The sequence below is a fragment of the Peromyscus leucopus genome, chromosome 6 (genome assembly GCF_004664715.2).
Source record: "Peromyscus leucopus breed LL Stock chromosome 6, UCI_PerLeu_2.1, whole genome shotgun sequence".
NCBI classification, from domain to species: domain Eukaryota; kingdom Metazoa; phylum Chordata; class Mammalia; order Rodentia; family Cricetidae; genus Peromyscus; species Peromyscus leucopus.
The window spans coordinates 100,577,010-100,600,484 of NC_051068.1; positions in this window are offsets into that span (position 1 = coordinate 100,577,010).

The window sequence follows — 23,475 nt, forward strand, 5'->3', positions numbered from 1 at the left end:
TAAAAGAAATGCTAATTAATGAGTTGAGTATGGGCTTTTTGTCCCTTTTGACTTCCATTTTTACCATTAAAATGCAAGCAAGCCTTTTTTGTTTATAGTTTATATCCATTTAGTGAATGACCTATTCATGCCCTCTTGTTAATGGCTTTGCTTTCTTAGTTCTTTGTATATGGTCATTAAAGGGCATTAACTTGATAATGTTAAATTCCCGGTGTACTGGATTCTGTGGTTTGGGTCCAGGCTCTTTCACTTTTTTATTTTACGTAAAGTTCCAGTTTTTTTTTTTTTGTTTTGTTTTTTTGATTTTTTTTTTGGTTTTGAATACTTGGTCCAGGCTCTCGAATCACAAATCGCCTGTTGTGAGTCTATTATTACCAGGCTAAAGTTCCAGTTTTAACCCTAAGTTTATGCTGGGATAAGATGTGAAACCGCTCAGTCAAAAGCCCCTCACTGATCTCTAGCAAGCCTTTCCCTAACGCTTACTGTAGCCCACAATTCTCTGGAGGGTTTTCTGAGAATCAGGAGCAGTGAATTGGAAAGTGTCCCTAATTCCTGAGCAAAGGAAGGGTGGTGACGGCAGACTGGTCCCTGAGCATATGCTGCTCTGTACTTGCTGGCTTTCTTTCTTTTTTTTTTTTTTTTTTTTTTTTTTGCAATGCCAGGACCTAGCCCAGGGCTGCACACTCTAGGGCAGCATGTTAACACCAAGATTGGTGACAAGTGTCACAGCTGAAACTTACCAGGAGCAGGAGAAAAGCTTTCATGTAGCACATAGGATCTCGGGAAATGTTTTTGTATTTTATTTTCATTTCATTTTCGATAATTTAACACTTAAGTCCTGCAAGTACGTAATTTCCACCCCCTCCTTCTCCCCCCATCAACTCCTTCCATCTCCCCGCTCCTTCAAATTCAAGATCTCTTCTCCTTATTACCATTGGTACACGGTCAGAATGTCCAAATGTATATTCTTAGGAATTCTTAAACTGCATTGTTAAAGTAACCATCAGGAAGCTGGATGACTTTGAAATAACTATAATCTAGTTGAACTTGGGGCCAGGCACAGAGAACTTCCATAACCTTTCTATTATTTATCTAAGAATAAGCACTTTATGCTGATTTACTGTACTAAAAACAACTGTGTTTTAGAGACTGACCTAAACGCAGGCTTGGATGAAAATGTCACCGGGTTAACCACGTGAAAAAATCTTCCTCTGAGTTTTCACTTGATCACCAAGAATTTATTACCGAAGAATGTCATTCTGAGGACCTGAGGCCGAGGCTCTCCTACGAGTTTGGTGGGGGACTAACTTCAAGCTACAATAGACAAGTAAGGGAAATTGGACCTGTGAGATAAGAGATGGGTGGAGCTTGTGAATTCTAGAAATTAGCCACCCTAGCCAATGTTCGCCAGACTTCTGGCTTTATATTTATACTTGCTATGTAAGAAATCACCCCCAAATTAGCAGCTTAAAATAAGCATTTTGTCGTGATGAAAGATTCTGTTAAGTAGGAATATGTATGAAGTGTAGCTCCGGTGGGTTGTCTGGGCTCATTTTCTGGGGTTCACTTGAGAAGACTCTGTAGCTAGGGGTGATTCAGGAAGTTGAGGTGGAATCTTCTGAAGCCATCTCCATTCACTCGTCTGGTAGCAGATGCTGTTTGTCAGTTGGGACGCCATGATGGCAGCAAGAGCACAAGCCGATGGGTTTCGTCTGGCTTCTCTCTTTACTGTCTGGGCTTTTTCAAAGCCAGTAATCTTAGTAGAGTCAGCAATCCAAACGTCACTGTCTCAACATACAAACTGAACACTCGCTTGGGTAGCCTTTTCTTATCTAGTCTGGTAAGTGACTAAAAGTGAGTCACATTCATGTATGGTGTTGCATGATTATAATCACAGCTACTTGGGAAGAGGAGGGAGGGGCACCACAAATTTGAGGCCAGCACGGACTACTTAGACCCCGTCTAAAAACATCATCATCACCATCATTATCATCATCATCATCATCATCATCATCATCAGGAAGAGCAGTAATAATAATAATCAATTTACAGTACTGAAAAAAAAAAAACCAGACAAAACAACATAAAGGAGTTACAGGAACCCCCAGAGTCAAGAACAGGAAACAGAGGTCAGAGCGTGTCAGAGATGATTCATCCACAGTGTTGCCTCTTTTTCTCCTGAACTGCGCTGTTCTGGGAGCTCCTCTCTGGAGAAGAGCCTGGGCTGGAGTTTCTTCATCGTAGCACACTAGCCCTAACCTGCCAGCAGCACAATGCTCTGTATGGATCTTTCTGTGTTGACCTTTATTTACTATTCCAGGCTGCCCTCTATAGCAGGATCCACGTCTGGCTCCCGAGAGACAAATACCCCCTTTCCCACTTTCATTGAGACCACAGATCCTGCCCAGTTCAGCCATCTCACTGCTTTTCATGGACAGACCACTTCCCTCCCAACATGGCGTATGTAGTTTTCTTGCTGTGGAGGCAAAGTCCGTCTCTGAGTCTCTCATCCTCAGAGCTCGCAGGCCTGGTTTGGGAAGTGCTTTCTCCTCCCTCCCCCTGTCCTGTTCTCTCTACCAGACCCTGAAATCCTCCTCCCAAAGCGATTCTCTGTGTAGGCTTTCTCAGGCTGAACATTTGACCGATTCCGGTGTGGAAAGGTGAGCTATCCTAGTGGAATCACTTTCACAGTCATTATGCTCACAAGAGTGTTGCTCCAGGGTTTGGCATTTCAACTTCAATTGCTCTTACACTTTGGAGCCTCAGGGAAAACTCTGAAGGAGAAGGAGGCTGATTTGAACACTTTACTACCATTAAGTCAAGACAGATTGAGTAAAAGTGCCACTGTCCCCATAGTGGGGTTTTGAAAGTCCTCCCGGTGACTGTCACAGTTGCTCCAGGATAGAGGAAGGGCTTTCAGAATCAACAAGGTTGTGTGGCACGTAGGGAACATTTGTGAGAAGAACCTGTGAGGAGAGTAAGTCAGTAAGAACTCCGGAGGACTCTTGTAGTGCAAAGCCTTGCCTCCTTCTCCTCTCTCTCTCTCTCTCTCTCTCTCTCTCTCTCTCTCTCTCTCTCTCTCTCTCTGTCTCTCTCTCTGTCTCTCTCTCTGTCTCTCTGTCTGTCTCTCTCTCTCTGTCTGTCTCTGTCTCTGTCTCTCTCTCTCTGTCTCTCTCTCTTCCTCCCCCCCTCATCAACTCTTCACAGTGTGGTCACAGTACCATTCTGAAACAAGAGCTTCTTTGTTTAATTGTCTCTATAACCTTTAAGAGACAAGGCTCACGATTCTTAATTAGAAATAGAGGACACTTAGAGACCGGACAATGGTAGCTTTTGGGGTGGACCATGTGTTGGAGGATAAAGGCACCCAACAGAAGAAGATCATGAAGTAGCAGGATACTCACAACCACTTTCCACATTACTCAGGCTGGGTGGGGTTGCTCTTAGCTTCAGGAAAGAAACCAATCCCAAGTTGAATGAAGACTGCAATTAGTGCCTTGGACCAAGCTATCCATCAATAAATGAAGTATTTGTCAATTTATGTAATCTATTTAAGATGTTAAAATTATAGGAAAAAGAAGAGATTCTATATATCACGTTTAAAAGGAGGGAGGAAACTTTGCCTTGTTCGCCTTCTATTACATTTGGACCACTTGCTACATTGGACTAGAAGATGAAGCATCATTGGATAGGGACAGAGCTAGGTACAGCCATGTGTGGAAGTGTAGGGGATGCCAGGGTGGGCACAGGAAAATGCTTATTTGTATGACATTGACAGGAACATGAAACCTAAACTCACTTGTAAATTATCTTTTAGTATGCTTTTAAAAGTAGATATCCTGGCTTTAAAAAAGTCAATACACACTGGGTGGTGGTGGTGCACACCTTTAATCCCAGCGCTGGGGAGGCAGAGGCAGGCAGATCTTCACAAGTTCGAGGCCAGCCTGGGCTACAGAGTGAGTTCCAGGAAAGGCGCAAAGCTACACAGAGAAACTCTGTCTCAAAAAAAAAAAAAAAAAAAAAAAAAAAAAAAAAAAAAAAAAAAAAAAAAAAAAAAAAAAGAAAGAAAAAGAAAAGTCACTACAGGCCAGATGTGGTTGGTGATGTATGCCTGTATTCTCAGCACTCAGGAGGCAGAGGCATGTGGATTTCTGTGAGTTCAATGTCAGCCCAGTCTACATAGAAATCCAGGACAGCCAGGACCTACATAGAGAGACCTTGCTTCAGCACCCCCCACACTCTCCCCCACACCAAACTAATTGAATATAGGAAATACAATACCAGGGTTGTCTTAACGTACTTTCCCCCATTGCTCCCCAGTGCCACTGTATTGGATATTCTCAGTTGCTAATGTGACAGGCTCTTTTTGGTACCGTTGCTTGTTGTTCTGCTTAGAATGATTCCACTCCACCCTCACCTTGCTAACCACCCCCCGTGAAGATTTTACTCATCAAATGATAATCCTGCCTGAGAGAGGCTCTCTTTGCCTCTTCAATATAATACATGTTTCTATTTGTTTTCTTTTCTTGCTCACTGTAATTCATAATTACATGTTTAGTTTCCTCTTGTCTGAGTCCTCCGCAAAATGGTGAGCTCACCGGGGAGCCGATGTGTAAGCGAATCCAAGGACAAGGCTCCAGGCTTCCCTGCCTACCCAGCTCCCTGATGTGATTTCACTGTGTTGCTCGGGCTGGCCTTGAATTTTGAATTTATCATCCTTTTGATTCAAAGGCTGGGATCACATGCAGCATGTGTGTGTGTGTGTGTGTGTGTGTGTGTGTATATATATATATACCACAGATAAAACAAACCATTTGTTTGATTATGCTGAAGTGCTCATGGTATTTCTGAAGGTTTTTATGTTGTTGTTTATGGTTGACACATCTGGCTCCCAATGTTGAGAGGATGAATAATTTAGAGAAGGGATATTGGAGGCAACTTCAGTTTAGGTGGTGAGCAGCATAAATTAATAGGCACAAAAGTAGAGGCCTGAGGTAAGGGATTTGTGAAAGCCTCCAAGTTGCATCGCAGCATATGAGCTGGATACTAATTGCAGAGCGGGCTTCATTGTGTATGCACCTCCATTCTTAACTGCGAGCTTCTGGAACGACATACATGAAACAACCCGTTCTCTGCTAAAACAGAAAAGAGGTTGTGGGGACAGGGAATCTTTAATTTTATTTGAAGCAGCTTATGTACAGTAGGATACACGTGACACCACATTTAAATCTGTCCTCCACAGGGATTTTGAGTCAAGTAAATGTTGACATGAATACACTAAACAATAGCAGAATAATGCACTGTGGAATAAGAAATGGTTTGGGTGAGGCAGGGGACGATGGACAGAACACAAGTAAAAAATAGAGGAGTAGAGAGGGTGTCTTCCTGATTGTCACAAAATTCTGAAGTGGAGATAGACATGTTCAACATTGGTAGAATGATGTACCTTGCTGTTTAGGACCAGAACTTTTACAATTTACACTTGTTAGGATCACAGCTGGGAAAGGCCATTTCACAGGAGGCATGTGTTTTATCTGGTTAGGGGGAATAGGGGTTTGATATGGAGGCAGATTAGAAGGAAGTTGGTCTGTAAGATTGCAACTAGGAAGATCCACTTGTTTCTATCTGCACATTGAGCCAATGCCCACACGCCAGCTCACAAGCCAGGTTCCACAGGAAATGGCTGCTGACTATTTCATGCCCATTGTCACAGAACTGCAATAGTTCAAAACCCTTCAAGCTGCTTTTGGCATAACCATAGGTGCCTGCTTCTCGGCCCCAGCTCTTCCTTTGTAGTGTGTGTGTGTGTGTGTGTGTGTGTGTGTGTGTGTGTGTGTACACACTTGCATGTGTACACACATGCATGCATGCCTCATTCTTTTTTTTTGTTTTGTTTTGTTTTGTTTTTCGAGACAGGGTTTCTCTGTGTAGCTTTGCGCCTTTCCTGGGACTCATTGTAGACAGCTGGCTCGAACTCACAGAGATCCGCCTGCCTCTGCCTTCCGAGTGCTGGGATTAAAGGCGTGCGCCACCACTGCCCGGTGCATGCCTCATTCTTAACATGCTTATTCCTGAAGTACCATTTTCCAGAATAGGAAATAATATGGCTAATACCTAACTTTGAACTTATTCTGTTTTGAACTCTTAGGTGCTACGACCTAAGAGCTGGTGTATATTTATCTCATTTAATCCATGTTAGGTAGTCAGAATGTAGGGACTATTGTCATGATCTCTGTTTTACAGATAATAAAACCAAGGGCTAGAGAAGGAAGTTCCTTGCTGATTGGTCCTCAACCCTGTGTGGCCTCTCTTGACAACTCATCAAGAGCTGCCCTGGAGGGTGCAGCAGAAGAAGAGAAGGCAGAGGTTGTGATCTGCTGAAGTGAGGGTGGTGCGGAGATTGGGATCCTTTTGAGTTTCATGAAAAGCCTTCTGTCACCTGTTCTTGGTGTGCGAAGAACTCCACCCACACCATTCCTCACATCTGGTTCTGACAAAAGACCACCATAAAAGACATTTTGAGGCATTTCCCTCAGGCATCTAAAAAGCAGGAACTGGGTTGACAACTTCCATTTCCCCTTTTCCACGGTCCCTTAAATTTACATAAATGCCCTCAAAATCCCCCCTAAATAAATAGTGATAGAATAAATAGTGTTTCGAGGTTTCTGTTCTTCTCTGAAGGACTAATGAAAGAAGCTCTGGGAAGTTTTTCTCTCTGTAGATGTTCAGTGCCAAAAGTCTTTGAGTATAAATACACTTAGTTTAGAATTTGTCTACATCTCAGCTTGACCTTAACTCATTATTATCACAACAAAAAATTCTGATACATGCTGTTCCCACTCCCTAGACTTCTTCTTATCTTTAAATGTTATATCCTCCCGATCTCTGTGACATGTATATCAAAAGAGAATATGGCTTAAAATGATCAAATTATACAAAAGAAGCAAATGATATCACTTTGGATTATAAGGAAAAACATTTTTCTTTGACAACTTAGAGGTTTTGTTGAATTGTTATTTTAATATGTGAAATATTAAGGGAAAATGAAATTGAAAATATTGAAAAATTTCTGGGGATGCTGTGAACGTGTTGCTCTGATTGATAGATAAATGCTGATTGGCTAGTAGCCAGGCAGGAAGTATAGGCGGGACAAGCAGAGAAGAGAATTCTTGGAACAGGAAGGCTGAGTAGGGAGATGCTGCCAGCCACCACTGCGATGAGAAGCAAGATGTAAGGTACCAGTAAGCCACAAGCCACGTGGCAACTTATAGATTAATAGAAATGGTTATTTTAAGATATATGAACTAGATAGCAAGAAGCCTGAGCCATTAGGCCAAACAGTTTAAATAATATAAGCTTCTGTGTGTTTATTTGAGTCTGAGTGGCTGCCAACCTAGGTGGGACTGGAGATAACTCCAGCAACACCCATTAAAGGCTTGCAGTTGAAGTTTAGGGAACAAATAAATAAATACACCATGGGGATAGACTGAACTAGTTTTGGATAGAGATGAAGTTCAAAGGCATCAATCACTGGGAGACAGGCTTCTACTCTTGACCCCTCAAACATGGTCTTTGAACTTAATTCCTGGCTCCCAGATATCCAGAGCTGTTTTATTCAGCCCCATGTCTCTTAGAATGATCTGGAACATTTCTCCTTACTTCAGAAACCCCCAAGAGTCTCTAGCAATCCTAATCTTGTGATTATAGTTAAAGTTACTGTTTTTTGTCCTATGCAGAACCCTCAAATCTCTAGACTCTCAAGCACTGTGATCAGGTACTTTCTTTTTCAGAATTAGAATTGAAGAAAGCTAATGGCAGCTCTCCTCTCCCATCTAGCCCCTCTTGACAAAGAAGGAAACCGAACTCTGGAAACGGAAGCGCAGCTTCCCATGGGTCAGTTCTTCCATTTCTATCTGCTCATACCAGTGCCCCGGGGTGCACTTGGCTCTGATGGCCCCTGTTCTAAGTTTCTGAGTAAAAACTTCCAGAAACAAATGGACTCTGCTGTAGCAGGAATCTTAAAAGTTCTTATTAATAAAAATCAAACCTGAGGCGAGTTATTGGGGTCCATGCTGGTAGATCAGAGAGACAGAGCAAGCCACAGCTATCTCACCTCACAGGATCCTCAGCTGGTCTTGTCTCCTCAGACTGGATGCTTCTGTGTCCTCATCCCAATGGCTTTCAGCTGAACTGCTGCTTCAAAGCTTGGATGCTTAACCAGCCAAATGCTTAACCAGCCAAAAAATGCTTCTAGTTTCTGGTCCTCACGCCTTATATATCTTTCTGCCTTCTACCACCACTCCCTGGGATTAAAGGCTGGCTCTCTGGGATTAAAGGTGTGTGTCACCATGCTTGGCTATTTCCAATGTGGCCTTGAACTCACAGAGATCCAGAGGGATTTCTATCTCTGGAATGCTAGGATTAAAGGTGTGAGTGCCACCACTTTCTAGCCTTTGTATCTAGTGGCTGTCTGTTCTCTGACCCCAGATATTTTTATTAGAGTACACAATATTTTTGGTGAACACAATACCACCACACTCTGCAGCTGTACCTTACCCACTAATGAATCAGGCAAGAGGTATTATTTTCCTCTGATAGAAAAGCAAATTTTCTTCTCATCTTAAAATTAGTATATATGAATGATAAAAAAGTAGGTCTTTTTATTCACGTAAATAATGTACATCAATCACGTTTACTACCCACTCATCACCCTCTCTTCTTGGCCTTGATCCTGTTGCTTTCCCTAACTGTGCAGCTCTGACTTATAAAGACAAGCATCACCCATTCACCCTCATGTTTGGAAACTAGCGTGTTTGGGTGAATACCAGGAGCACAGCATCTTACAGATCCTGAGTACAGATTCCTAGCTGCCAAGCATGCTGACATGCTTCAGAGTTTTTCTGTGGGTTGGATGGTCATATGAACCGACTCCGGCAACACTTCCTGTTAGATTGTGTAATACCTTGGTATGCTAAAACTAAACTCTGTAAAATTTTGAGCAATATGAGCCTCACACAATAAATAAACCTTCAGTACTGATCTAGCCTCTTACGTTGGCTTTAGTCATTCCTTATAAGCTTATTTTCAAAAATTATTTATTTTTTGAGGTTATGATAGGTCATTTCTCCCTTCCCTTTCCATCCCTCCAAACATATCCTTCTTTGCACTCTTTCAAATTTATGACCTATTTTTTCATTAGTTGTGTGTGTGTGTGTGTGTCCCCTGAAATACATAAATGCAACCTGCTCACTTTATGTTACTTGTATGTATGTTTTCAGGGCTGACTGGTATTGGATAACCAATAGTCTTCCCCAGGGGAGTTGCCTAGAATTTGTTGTGTAGGGATGAGCCTGGTGACTTTTCCCTACCCATGTTAGCCTGTCTGTTAAGATCGGCAACACTTTACCATTGTTAGGGCCACTTGAGGCAGTGCTTTACTATTTTCAAAGCCGTAGCACCATCTACTGGCAGGTTAAAGAATAGTCCTGTCTGTGAGACAAAGGGAAACCGAGTTTAACTGAGTGGAGTCTGTTCTACACACTTGATGATTGGATACCCCTCCTCCACTCTGTGCCCCCCAAGTCAGCGTTTGCCAACTCAAGCAATGACATCTGTTCTCGTGGCTTCTATTGACAAATCATGTTTCTTGTTTTATTCCTCAGTTGGTCTTTTCTCCCTTTGATTGAACGGAGTATGTACTCATTCTTTGATAATCTAGGTGGATAAGCCTCTCTGGCAGGGCAGAAGCCACCTCCGCCCGATTTCACGGAGGACCCTCTCTATCAGAAGGCACCTCCGCCCGATTTCACGGAGGACCCTCTCTGTCAGAAGCTACTTCCGCCCGATTTCACAGAGGACCCTTTCTATCAGAAGGCACCACCACCCGATTTCACAGAGGACCCTATCAGAAGCCACCTCTGCCCGATCTCAGGAAGGACCCTCTCTATCAGAAGCCACCTCCGCCGCCCGATCTCATGGAGGACCCTCTCCACATAATTTGTCTTTTTGTCTAGCCACCGCCTTCTGAAGATCTGGCCTCTGATTTTTTTTCAGTCCAGCTCATTTACCTAGCTCTGTCCTGTAACTCACCCCTTGCTCCATGGAAATCTTAGGGTGTCAACATTATTTCTGGGCATGACATTTTGTCTTCATTGTATTTTCCTTCCCTGGATGGACCTTTCATGACATCATCTCGGACAAAGGGTCCCTTGAAGCACTGAACTGGCTGAGCCCTCAGGGGGTTCCGTAGTGGCTGTCTTGCCTAAAACCTACAGGCCCTTGTTAAGTGTCCAGATACCCACCTTTCTCTTTAAATAATTTGACTTAGCAGTGCTGCATGAGGCCCGAGGTCTGCATTTTAACGTGTGCCTCCGGTGTGTGGTACAGATCTTGCATCTGAGAAGCCTGTCTGCAGAGTTGACTGTTCTGAGCACAGACCCTGCTGTAGATGGCTAAAGGTGGTCGGTTCTTGAAGCTCCATCCTTTGCTCTCTGTACCTGCTACTCTGCTGCATGCATTTTCTGTTCTCTTTGGTCTTTCTCTTCACGTCCCTTTAGCTAGAAAATACTTTCTTGTCTTTTTAAATCCCAGACCAAAAACACCTTCACTTTGGGCATCATATTTTATTCTCCCCTCGCTTTCCCCTTCTATGTGCAAGGTTAATCTGTGACATTAGCCCCCAATTAGTGTCCACATCCCAGTGTCAAGTTCATACCTTGAGTGTGGCTGTTTGTGACCTTGGAGACGTTGGAAACTTAAACAGCAGGTGGTCTTCCAAGTATGGCCCTCAGAATTTTTGCATCAGAATCATGTAGGACATGTGATCCTTGAAAGAGTCCCACCTCAGAGCTACTGGATCAGAATCTCTCTCATCCAACCAGCAGCCAGGCTGAGCCCTGCTTAGACTCCAACATCGGATGAGATGGAGTGCGTTCAGGGTGGTATGACTAAACGCCTGAGTCAGAATCTTTGGGGGTGCAGCCTGCAATCAATAAAGTGAGTAGCTTGGTGAGCTTTCTGTCCATTAGCTCTTCAGAGCCACTGCTGTATCAACTGTAGATATTCCAGATGCCGGCTGAAGGGGAAAGCCTACACCAGCTGCATTAATCGACAGGGCATGCTGGGTCAGTGCACTCAAACCTTTATGGGAAGCAAGGCCAGGGTGCTGGCTTCAGTGTCAATGCTGCTGTTAATGGCCCTGCCAGTGCTACTTCCTGTGCATAGTCACTTTTGTTTTCGATCAGGGCCACTCCCCACATGTAAAAGTATATCCTGGAGAGCAGCATCTCCTTTATTTATCAAACTTCTTATTAAGACACAATCTTCTTTAAATTTCTTGGCCATAGAATTTAAACTTCTTGGCCATAGAATACACCAGCCATACTAAGAGCAAAAGGTTAAGTGATACCATTTCTTTCTTGTGTATTTTGTCCCCCAACAAGTTGAGGGACCAGCAAAAATAATGTAAGCACTGGGTCATTGAGTCTTTTTGTTCTTCCTTTGTCTGTTTAACCCAAGCTCCCACACCTATCTACAAAAGGTATTCCACTTACCACCTCAAGAAACATTCACAGGCAAGTGGGTGTAGTGGGTAGCTGTTCCAGCTTTGATCTGGAAGTACCATCCCTACTGAGGCTTCGGTAACTGTCACACCTACAAGGTGGAGCTGAGAGAGGACCCCTGAAGACCCGAGATCCAGATGGGCTGACTCTCTTGGTTCCTGGATCCTGGACACTGGAGGTAGACAGAGCAGAGTTCTTCAGAGAACACCTCCGGACTGTGCTCTACCTTTCCCAGACCATGTTACCGATCTCTTCACTTGTAAGTTACCCCACAAAATAAATCTCCCTTTTAACTACGTGGAGTTGCCTTAATATTTAAACCAATAAGTGGATGAAGTATTTTCTTAAAGTTCTCTAGTAGACAACAACGTAAGAATACTGTGTGTTCTTCATCCTAGACCAGTGCCATAGTGAACTTAATTTCCCTTTGACTCTTATAACAATGTCAAGAATATAATTCTGTCAATGAACATAGACACATGTTGGAAGAAGGCACAAGATTAGCCACAATGGGGAAAATACATTATAGTCTGTAACAAGGAATACATGCCAAGAGTGTGATAAGAAAACTCCAAGAGCTGTAATGCCTACCCCAGAGGAGCTTACAACATCCATAGAGAAAATATATTCATACACCAGCGGGCAGCAGAGAGGTCTTAGCTGCTCTCTGTTGCTGTAGTAAAACACCTGGACACCAGCAGCTTAAGGGAAAAGGCTCAATTTTAGTTCACAGTTTTAAGGTCCAGCCCATCATGGCTCAGATGTCCAGGCAGCAACTGCTCGAGGCAGCTGGGTAAGTGGCTTCCAGGGATGGGAATAGAGCATGATGGCCACTGGTGCTCAGCCCGCTTTCTCCTTTCTATACGTTCCAGGATCAAGCCAAAAAGAACGATACTGCCCTTTTTCAGTGATGTTCTTCCTGTCTCAATTATCCTAATCTAGATAAACTCCCACAGGTATGTCCAAGGCTGCCTCCTACATGATTCTAGATCTTGTTGAGTGGACAATCATAAGAGGTGAAATGATTTTTCATAACTTAATCAGAAGCCATTATAATGCCAAAGGCACACATGGATGTCTAGCTTCCATGCTTCAGTTCATCTCTTGTCTGTTTCTGACCTTCTCAAGTTCAAATCTTCTCTCCTCACAGTTAGAATAAGGAATAGTTTTCTGTTATTTTGCCATCTGAACCAGGTCATGAGTTGTAACATTATTATTTTTTTTCTGAAATGTTGCCAAGAATACTGCTTCAGTTTATTTATTTATCAACCCTGTTATTATAGGGTCAACATTTCCAGTAGTTTCTTCTTAACTGCAGTCTCAGATAAATAGCCCCACTTCCTCTTGGTCTGAATGAAGAAAAAACACTGGTTGTAATATTGGTCATGAACATGTAAAACATGTGAGGAATGGATTATTTCTCCAAAGCCATTCTCCGTGATTAGAAGATGAACTGGCCCCTCTGGGACACATGTGCATGTTGTGTTGCAAAAATTTTCCTAGGGAAACGAAACATAAATGTCTACTCACCTCAGACAGGGAACTTACGCCAGACCAAAGTACACCACCAAAGTCCCGTTTGGTGAACTAATGAGTTTTATTGGAATTACTTACAGGAGTGTAGGGAGGGGTTACTTAGAGGAACAGAAAGGACTCAAAGACAGCTGCATCACCAAAGCCCACCCCAGATGGATGCAGTTCACAAAGCTAGGAACCTGGAGCACACTTCACAGCCAGAAGTCAGTTCAATGGGCTAGAGAGTGTCCTTTCCAGGTGCCTCAGTTGGTCTGAACCTCTTCCAGGCAGCTCAGCTGGTTTCTGCTTCTTCAAGGCAGCTGGTCTGATTGCAGAGTCTTCTTTTGTAGTTTGGCTCGTCTGAGAGCCTCATTTGTAATGTGGTTTTGCTGCACCTGAAGGAGAGTTTCATTCAGCATTTATTACTTACTCTGGCAGGGAGGGGCCTAGTGAATCTGGACAGTTTCAGGGACTTCCTGAAGCTATTTTGTTTACATTCCTATTTAAAGAGTTGCTGCAGGATGGAGTGTTTTAATCTCCAAGTATACAGCAGTATACTCCTAAGAATAATGTGAAGTCATGCTTCCTGTAGTCCACAGAATGATAAGAATTGTGCCAGAACAACATTCAAAAGCACAGCACTGCACTGGGGGGAAGCTGATTCTGAAGGCAGAAACCTCAAACTTCTCTGAACAGTTTGTTAGTTAAGGTAAAACCCAAAGTTTTCTCATATCTGCTCAAATGCATTGGCAAAATTCAATAAAATCATGTGTGTAAAAGTACAATGGTAGTCTTAAAGACACTTGGTGGAAACAAGCCCTCCATTCTTATCTTTGATAAATTTGTAAGCTCTGTAAAAATTAAATCTATTTTGAGATTTCCTCTTACCCCAATCGGGATGGCTAAGATAAAGAAAGCAAAAGCAAGAAAGAGGGGGACTGGGAACCTCATGTGCTGTTGGTAGGAAGACAAATTGGAGCAGCCACTATGGAAATCAATGTGATAGTCCTCAGAAAACTAGAAATAGATCTACCACATTTCCCAGTGATGCGACTCCCAAGCACATTCCCAAGAACTCTATTTCCTGCTACAGAGACACATGCTCATCCATATTCATAGTTGCTCTACTCACAATAGCAAAAGCACGGAACCCGCATAGGTGTTTACTGACTGATGAATGGCTAATAAAAACATGGTACCTGTATACAATGGAATTTAACTAGCTGTAAAGAAAAAATAAATTACAAAATTTGCAGGTAAATGGATGGAGCTAGAAACAGCAGATTGAGTGAGGTAACTCAGACCTAGGAAAGTGAATGTCTCTTATGTGTGAATTTGGAGTACTTGTGGAATCCAGGCAACTCTAAAGAGACCATTTGTGGGTGTGGGGTGGAGAAAGATCTTAAGTGAGGGGGGATAGTGGAACACAAGCAATATGAAGAGGGGTATGTGTGTGTAAGGGGAGGAGATATGGGAGAAGGGGCCACAGGAACAGGGAGGAGGGATAAGGAACACTAAGAATGTTTGAAAAACCCATATGGAAACCCGCATTTTTATAGGCTTCTTAAATCTGTCTGTCTTTATCTTATCTCTTTATCTCTCTCTCTCATCTATCTATCTATCTATCTATCTATCTATCTATCTATCTACCTATCTATCTACCTACCTACCTATCAATATATATTCATATATAAGAACTTAATTGGAGTTATCCAGAAGCCATAGTTTGCCAAATAGAAGTCCAGTGCCAGATGTGGGATACCTCCTCTTGAGTTGTGGGTCAGAGTTGTCCAGCCGATGAGGACCCCACCCCAAACAATACAGGCTACTACTATTGCTCTTGGTTAAGCTGCAGAAACTTGATGGTAAGACCCTACTGCTGATAATGCCACACTGATCACAGGGCATGTAGAAATCAAGTTGGTATTGACCAGGATGCTTCCTATTGGATAACTTTTCAAGTTCTAAATGGTGTTATGTAGGTTTCTAGGGGAGAACAGTCATTAAAAGTCTTACTGAACTTTAAATGCCATGAACGGCAATTCTGACCACTGTGGCAAGAGGTAGTCCTATGGGTGTAATAGTGGCACATATGGTATGTGGTTAACCAACCACTTTTTGATTGGATTTAGTCTGGCTCAACAGGAGGGAACACATACCTGGTTCTGGCCAAGAACCCATGGTTGGGAGGCTCACAGGCCCCCAGGGTGAACTTGCTGTTATTGTTCTGGTAAATGGACTTAGTACCAAACATTCCCTCTAGATTTGTATTTGTATACCCATAGATCAGAGCAGCTTTCAGACTTCATCAGAGAAGTCTCTTTGTGCAGTGGACAGTGGTTAATTCAGGAACTCCCAACAGTGGAGTGCTCAGCTACAAGCGGGACATCTGCATCATGTCCCTGAAGTCTTTGGGACCATCACAGAAGAGTAGGCAAAACTATTGTAAGAGTCAGAACTCAGAGGCGATGGAGGACACCAGAGCAAAACAGTGTCTTTTGGACTTGATAGGGTCACTACCCTTATGAACTTAGAGCAGCTTTCACATGACCTGCATAAGATCAAGTCAGCCAACATGCTAGCACAGAGCTGGAAATGTTTCATGAGTCCCCACCCCTTAAATGAGGAGCTATGGATGGGTGATGGCTTCTGGGGGAAGGAGAGTCAGTTTTCTGCAAGGGTTTTGTCCCTGGTAGGTAAACCATGCCTCGGTGGATGGCCTCACACTCGAGAGCACACAGATTGCATAGACTGGACTTGATTGGGGATAAAGAAGAAGAAGAAAGAGGAGGAGGAAGAGGAGGAGGGGGAGGAGGAGGAGGAGGAGGAGGAGGAGAAGAAGAAGAAGAAGAAGAAGAAGAAGAAGAAGAAGAGAAGAAGAGAAGAAGAAAGGGGACATAAAGTTGAGGATGTAGGTGAGAGTGTTGGCCCAGGTAGATCTGGGAGGAGTTAGGAGGAAAGTGTTGGAGGTGAATATGATCAAAATAGATTATATGAAATTCTCAAATCTTTATTGATTCGTGGTGATATTGTGTTCCCCAAAATATTGTGCACCCTAATAAACTTATTTGGGGTCAAAGAACAGAACAGCCACTAGACAGACATAGAGGTCAGAATATGGTGTCAGACATACCTTTAATCCTAGCATTCCAAGGGCAGAGATCCCTCTGGATCTCTGTGAGTTCAGAACCACACTAGACACAGCCAGGCATGGTGACTCATGCCTTTAATCCCAGGAAGTGATGGCAGGAAGCAGAAAGGTTTATAAGGCGTGAGGACCAGGAACTAGGGCTGGTTAAGCTTTTAGGCTTCTAGCAGCACAGTTCAACTGAGATCCATTCAGGTGAGGACTCAAAGGCTTCCAGTCTGAGGAAACAGGATCATCTGAGGAACTGGCATGGTGAGGTAGCTGTGGCTTGTTCTGCTTCTTTGATCTTCCAGCATTCACCCCAATAACTGGCTCCGGGTTTGTTTTTATTAATAAGACCTTTTAAGATTCGTGCTACAATGATTTTTTTTTAATTGTAATTTTTTGGAAAAGCACAAAAGACATTCTCAGAAAAAGAAAAACCCAACAAAAACAAAGAATAGAGGTGATATCAAACTATGTATGCTCAGTATAAAGATACAGAGAGTCAGGCAAACAGCCATGTCCTTGAACTATGGCCATGAAGGAAGGGAATGTAGTGTTCTCTTACTAATCACAGTGCCGTGATTCCTGACAGTAATTACTACTGGTTACTGTTTCATAGCGCTAGTGGAAACACACCTCGTCTTAATAATGCTACAGGGTGATTTTACAATACATATCAAAAGGCTAATGATGTCCTTGCCTCTAAGACAGAAACTTCACTTCCAGGAATTTTTCTTAAGGACATGTAGAGGTATCTTTTGTGCTTATATGCCCAATGCATGCTTCTGTTCTGTAAACTCTAGGGATGGACACCCTGTCCCACCCCCCTACCATATCAGTGTACTTGGAGGAGGGAAGCCAGTAGTCACACAGAGGGAGAAAGATGAAGTGGAGGGGACTTGTGGTCAGGAGAACCTGCTAAATTCGGACTATGACATATTCTCTCTGTTTCAAGTAAATAGTAATAAGTCATTGTTATAAGAAGACATGTGGAAAGACTAAAAAAATTTTGAACAAGATGAACATCTTCATGGACAAGAAGAACTGAAAGATTGCAAGAATGACTAGGATGAGGTCAAGAGCCGGCTAGACTCCAGACACTGAAGTGGGAAGCTATAGGTCTCTGCCACTCCTGACACTGTTGGGAGCTTCCTCTGTGGAATGAGAGGTGGCTCCCCAGGGAAAAAATATTCAGGTGGGGAGGGTAGAGGAAGTAAGCAGCCATTTCTGTGTGGATAGCAGAAAGTGGAAAGACTGTTTTCTTGAGGGAAGAGGTGGATGTTACATTCTGACCAATACATGGAACAGGAGTAGACATGCATGTAAGAGAAAGAGACATACGAGTGGCTGAACATGGACAACCATAGTCTCCAGTGTCTTTTGGGAATTTCTTCCTGGCATTGCTCTACCACATCTTAGCCTTTTACTGTGATGGTCATGCTTTTCTTTGTTATCAACTTCCTTTCCTTTATTTTATCCATCTTTGCTGTTCATGGAAAACCCAGCAATTAAACAGGGCAGTTTAATCCTGTCTTTATCCTGTTGTTCATGGCATGTCCTGGAGACCATCACTCTAGAGTGAAATAACTCACTAAGGAACAAAGACTTCTCTCCCTCAAGAAGATCAGTGTTTTTATCTTTCAGCTGATATTTCTTTGCTCTCTCTACTGTGTGTTAATTCTCCTGCGTTCCTCTACAGGTGTAATGGAAAACAGTAACAAAGGACACAAAACACCTTGGTAACTCTGAATAAGGAAGATTAGCTTTTCCTTTGTGACTTTCCACTTTTAAATTTTCTGCACTGTACATGTAACTTTTAAGAATCATAACAAAGTTATAAAAATTATCATTTGGGTAGTGTGGATATCAGACTTGACTAATTGAATAAAAAGTAAAAATAAAAACTTCCAAAATTTCAGCAGCTTGATACCAATATAAAATAATTCTTGTTCATGCAATATTCCACCTGACTGTCCCCATCTTTTCTGCATGGTGACTTAGGGATTTATATCTTTCCAGTCAGGGGCTCTGTTGGGCCTTCTGAATTTAGGTAGCTGTAAGAAATAAATGGGAGAATATTTTTTCTTTTTCTTTTTTATTTATTAATTTTTTTTATTTCACATACCAACCCTTGTTCCCCCTCCCTCCCCTTCTCCCTCTCCCCCTACCTCTCCCCCATCCCATCCCCACCCCCTCCTCATATGGTGTGAAATCAAAGGAAAAGCAACAGCCATGAGTCACCCAGATTTCAAATAGAAAAAGCATGCCTTTGAGCCGATGATTCATCCTTTGTTATGATCATGTGGGTAATAAGCACTTTGGAAAGGAGGAAACAGACACATAAATAAGGCCGAAGGTCACTGAGAAGAAAACATGCTTCTTTGTTGGTTAAACGATTATAGCGTTCTCGTATATTATTAAAGTTGGGACCATTCCAAGGCATGCCATTAATTTTTTTTATTTTTATTGTTTTTGGAGTAACAAAGTAGCCTTACTGTGGAATGTGAAATGTGAATGAGACTATCCACATGGATAAAATCAGACTTGAGGTATGTTTGCAAAGGAAATATATACTGCAAACACTCCATACTCTTCATATGAACCATGGAAGCACTCTTAATGAACATCAACTTTGAAAAAAAGAGAGAGTGCATATATATAAGTTCAAGTCAAGTTGAATTTCCATGGGCTAAGTTCTAGATCAAGGGTGGGAGAGATAATTGTCAGTGAAGTGCTTGCTAATTAATCATGACCGCCTGCCTTCAACCCCTAGAACCCATGTAAAATTCTGGGTGTGGTGACTGGCACTTGTAATCCTAGCAATGGAGAGGTGGAGACAAGCAGATCTTGTAGGGTCCCTGGTCAGCCAGCATAGCCTATTCTGTGACCTACAGGGCAGTGACAGATCATGTCTCCAAAGGAAAAAAAAAAAAAAGAAGATACATGACACCTGAGGAATAACATCAGGCCTTCTCTATATGCACACACACACACACACAACACACACACACAACCATGAAGAAATGAATAATTTACATGTATGAGGAAGAAAGACATCAAAACACAAATCGGCTACAATTATGTTTGACTCAGATGGCACTTTCAAAACACAGGACCCTGCAAGAGGTCCCCTGCCATCTCTATATTCTCTGCCCCAATCTGTGTGCCAACTGTTAATGTGCTATGGCCTTGTGCCATTTCCCTCTCTTTAGAGGGCGTCAAATGTGACATGCCTTGGCTTCAGTGGATACATTTAAAATATTTAGGACTCAGCTATGTTTTCCTTAGGGAGGGTGAAATATTCATAAGGCTGGTTTTGCACTAGTGAGCATGAGCTAGGGGTCAAACTGTGTTTTGTAGGGGTCAAGTTGTGTTTGTGAGGTTGGAAGAAGTTGTTTCATTCCCCCTGCCCCAGGAATTCTATTTTTGCTTTTTTGTATCTAAAAGGGAGGTGTTTTAAGATCCCTTCGAATCTGGCTTGGCTGAGACATCTACTTCCTGTTTTCTCTTGAGGACTGTGAGAGCCACGTATGCCATCTGAAATCCTTGACTTTGAGATTTTTCCCCACCATGTCAATAGTAGTTCTTTTGGGATTGGAAAATTATGAAAACATTTTTATTCTCTGGATTTTTAGAAGTTTTATATGACTTACATGTATTTATTTTGGTGTTTTAGAAGTTCAGTTAAATGTGCACAGTCCAGAATGCCTCATTTACCGATGTTACGGGCACAGATTACAGCGGTAAGCACATCCATTGTGCGGCAGCCATTCAGCTCCTGAATGCCCTTTTTTTTTTCTGAACAGAGACTCTGCACCCAGTGTCTATGAAGTCCCTCTCTCTTTCAGACTTTTGGAAACTACCATTCTGCTTCCTGTGTCTGATTTTTGACTAATGATGCTGATCTTATACATGTATTCATACAACATTCATCTTTTTGTGGTTGGCTCAGCTGCTTTGGCATAATGTCTTTAAGATCAATGCATGTTATAGCATGCACCAGAATTCCCTTCCCTCTTGGGGCTAAATAATATTCCATTGTATACATATAACATGAGATATTTATAGATGTGACACATATACCATATTTTTTTATACTCATTCACCTGTTGATGAACATTGGTATTTTCAACTTTTGACTATGTAAGTAATGCTATACCGTGGTGCAGGGGTACAAATATTTGTCTCCAGTTCTTTTGTTTAATTATAATTCCATAGTTAATAATTACTTATTTTTGTATGGTGTGTGTGTGTGTGTGTGTGTGTGTGTGTGTGTGTGTGCGCATGTGTACCACTGAGTACACGTGAAGGACAGGGGACAACTTGTAGGAGTCAGTTTTCTTTCTTCCATCGTGTGTGTTCTGGGGATCAAACTCAGGTCATCAGGCTGGGTAGAAAGCACCTTCACCCGCTGAGTCATCTTGCTTCCCATATTTAATTTTTTTAAGGAGTCAGTATGCTTGATGTTTGTTTTAAACATTTGCTGAACTGGGTGAGCTCTGTCTGGTTTTACTCTTTAAAAGTCTTGTGTGGCATGGACTGAGCACCAAGACAGGTCAACGTTAGTTCTGTTGTTAGGTCAGTTGTGTGTAGCAGCCATTAGATTGGGTTTGCTTCAACACACAGACAGAGCTCACTGCATGTTCACCACAGTTTATCTTGAAAGGTATGTCCACACACACAGGATAGTTATCCATTGCTTTCTTTGGCTTTTATGCTCCCTGTGGAAACCTTGAGGTACTCCTATTTCTTTTCCTGTATTCTTAGCTGTGCATCTTCTTGTTTTGATAACCACTTGCAATCTTTTTAATCCTTGAAACATTTGCCACCTACATATTTTGCTGAGAATCACCTTCATTTTTCTGGTTAGCATTGGGGCTAAATGTCATTAGGAAGCCAAAGTAAGTACCAGCCCTCCAAATGTGAGATATGGTTCCTCTCAAGACCTTCAAGAAAGGTCCTTCTCTGCTTTGCTTAGTGGTGTCATATTCACAAAACACAATTAAGCACTTGGGCTAACTATAGCCACATAATAATTTCCTTTGGTTTACAAAATCAGCTACCAGTTTAAGACATCTTTCCACATGGAAAGGAATCCCTAGGATATCAGTAGGAACCCACTTCAGGGGGTTAACTGACATTTCTTCTACCAAAGGACAAGCTGAACTTGCCACCTAGTATTTATAAAATAGAGAAGTAGCTGGGAGGTGGTGGCGCACGCCTTTAATCCCAGCACTCGGGAGGCAGAGTCAGGCGGATCTCTGTGAGTTCGAGGCCAGCCTGGGCTACCAAGTGAGTTCCAGGAAAGGCACAAAGCTACACAGAGAAACCCTGTGTCTCAAAAAACCAAATAAATAAATAAATAAATAAATAAATAAATAAAATAGAGAAGTAAATAAAGGAGAGGGAATCGATTTCTCTGATGGAGTTTCCTCTTGCTAAACTCTACTAACAATTTAAAGAAGTAGTTATTTTTCTCACCCTTTTATTTAGATAAAGCCAAGGCAGACCGTTGGATGGAAGATAGAAGGCTATTGAGAAGGACAAAATGTAATTCTCTGTGGAAAAAGCCATGACTGTATCTTCTGGGAAGAAGATAAATGGAAACTCCATGGGAAATTGATTATTAATAGATAATCAAATTCCTAATTATAAAATTACACTTGACTGTCATACTTTGTACTACATCAATCATCTTTTCATCAGAGAAATAAAGTGATGTGAAGCAGCCTTTCAGTATGTCGTTGGCATTGGCTCTGCTTTGTTCTGGCAAAGCAGCCTTTCTCTGAGTGGTGTCAAGGCAGCTAGCTATAGGAGGACCACTGTAACTTTGCACAGCTCGTGAGATTGCAGCGGACCAGAATAACGCTTGTTCAATAGGTGCTCAGAAGCATCTAAAGTATCGGTCACAATATGGAGCAGACTTCCCTCTGAAACAGTTTCCTAACTCCCATAATGGACAGTGATTTGAAAACTGAATGATGTTAGAAGAAGAAAGAACCTTCCAGGAGTTCAGATCTAGTTTTCAGGGCAGAGAGATGGTGAGAGTAGGAGCTGGTATTTCAACTCTTATGTCCATTCCTTTCCCCTCTACATCCTGTTCTCTCTCGCATAATTTTATTATGAAGAAAAATTAAATTTACTTTTTTTTCCTGGAAGATTTTTATCTCTTTTTTTTTCTTGGATACATCTTACTGTGTTCTATTGCTATAACAAAATACCTTAGGATGAATAATTTATAAGATTTGGAATTTATTACCCACAGCTTTGGAGGCTGGAAAGTCCAAGATCAAGACATGATTAAATTTGGCATCTGATGAAGGCTCCCTAAGTGGCACCTCGTTGCTGTGTTGCCGAGTGGTGGAAGGGCAAGGCAGCTGCCTTCATCTCTTCCACAGTGGTGCTAATCCTATTCAAGAGGACAGAGCCTCCGTGATTTAATTACCTCTTTAATGCCCCATCTGTTAATACTGTCACATTGGAGATTAAAATCCGACATATGCATTTTAAGAGGAGCCAAATTTCAGACCATCACAGAGAGGAGGAGATACAACATTGTTTTGAAAGAAAGATCTAGGGATATAATCAGCGAACAAGTCCATTCAAATATTTAGAATTATTTATTGAACATCAGATACATTCTAGGATCTGTGTAATACACTGAGGGTATAACGCTGGTCAAAAGCATCAAGGCACCTGCTTTCCTGAAGCCTTAAGAATAATAAGGAGAAAAACTAGTCAGTGACTCACGCCATGCATAATTACTATGAATAATTACAGCTTGGATTAGTTCTGTGAGGCAAGGGAATTAAGATTGTGTCAAAGGAACTTGATTACGACTGGGCAATGAGGGTGCTTTCTTCAAGGAAATGATCTTTGCCCCACAATCCATGAACTGAGCTGGATTTAATTGGGTGGAAAGAGGTGAAATGCAGAAGAGGTGGCAGAAAAAAGACATGGCCCCTCGACCCCCTGAGTTAAGGAGGTGTCAGCTGTGGTGGGACCAGAAGAGGTCTTTGTTGTTTGAAACAGCTAGTGCAAGTTGGATATGCTTGTAGTTCGAAAGGAAGGACCCAGCTGAGGCGTGTGTGTGTGAACTGAGCATACAGGAGAGATAGGGAAATGGGAGAAGTTACCAAAGAGGTGAAGGCAGAGTTTGGGTAAAGACTTTATGCAGGGAAATCCAAGGCAAGACTACCTGTGAGAACCATCAACTCAGGTAAGGGCTACCTGGAGGCCTTACAAGGAACACCATGGGAGCACATG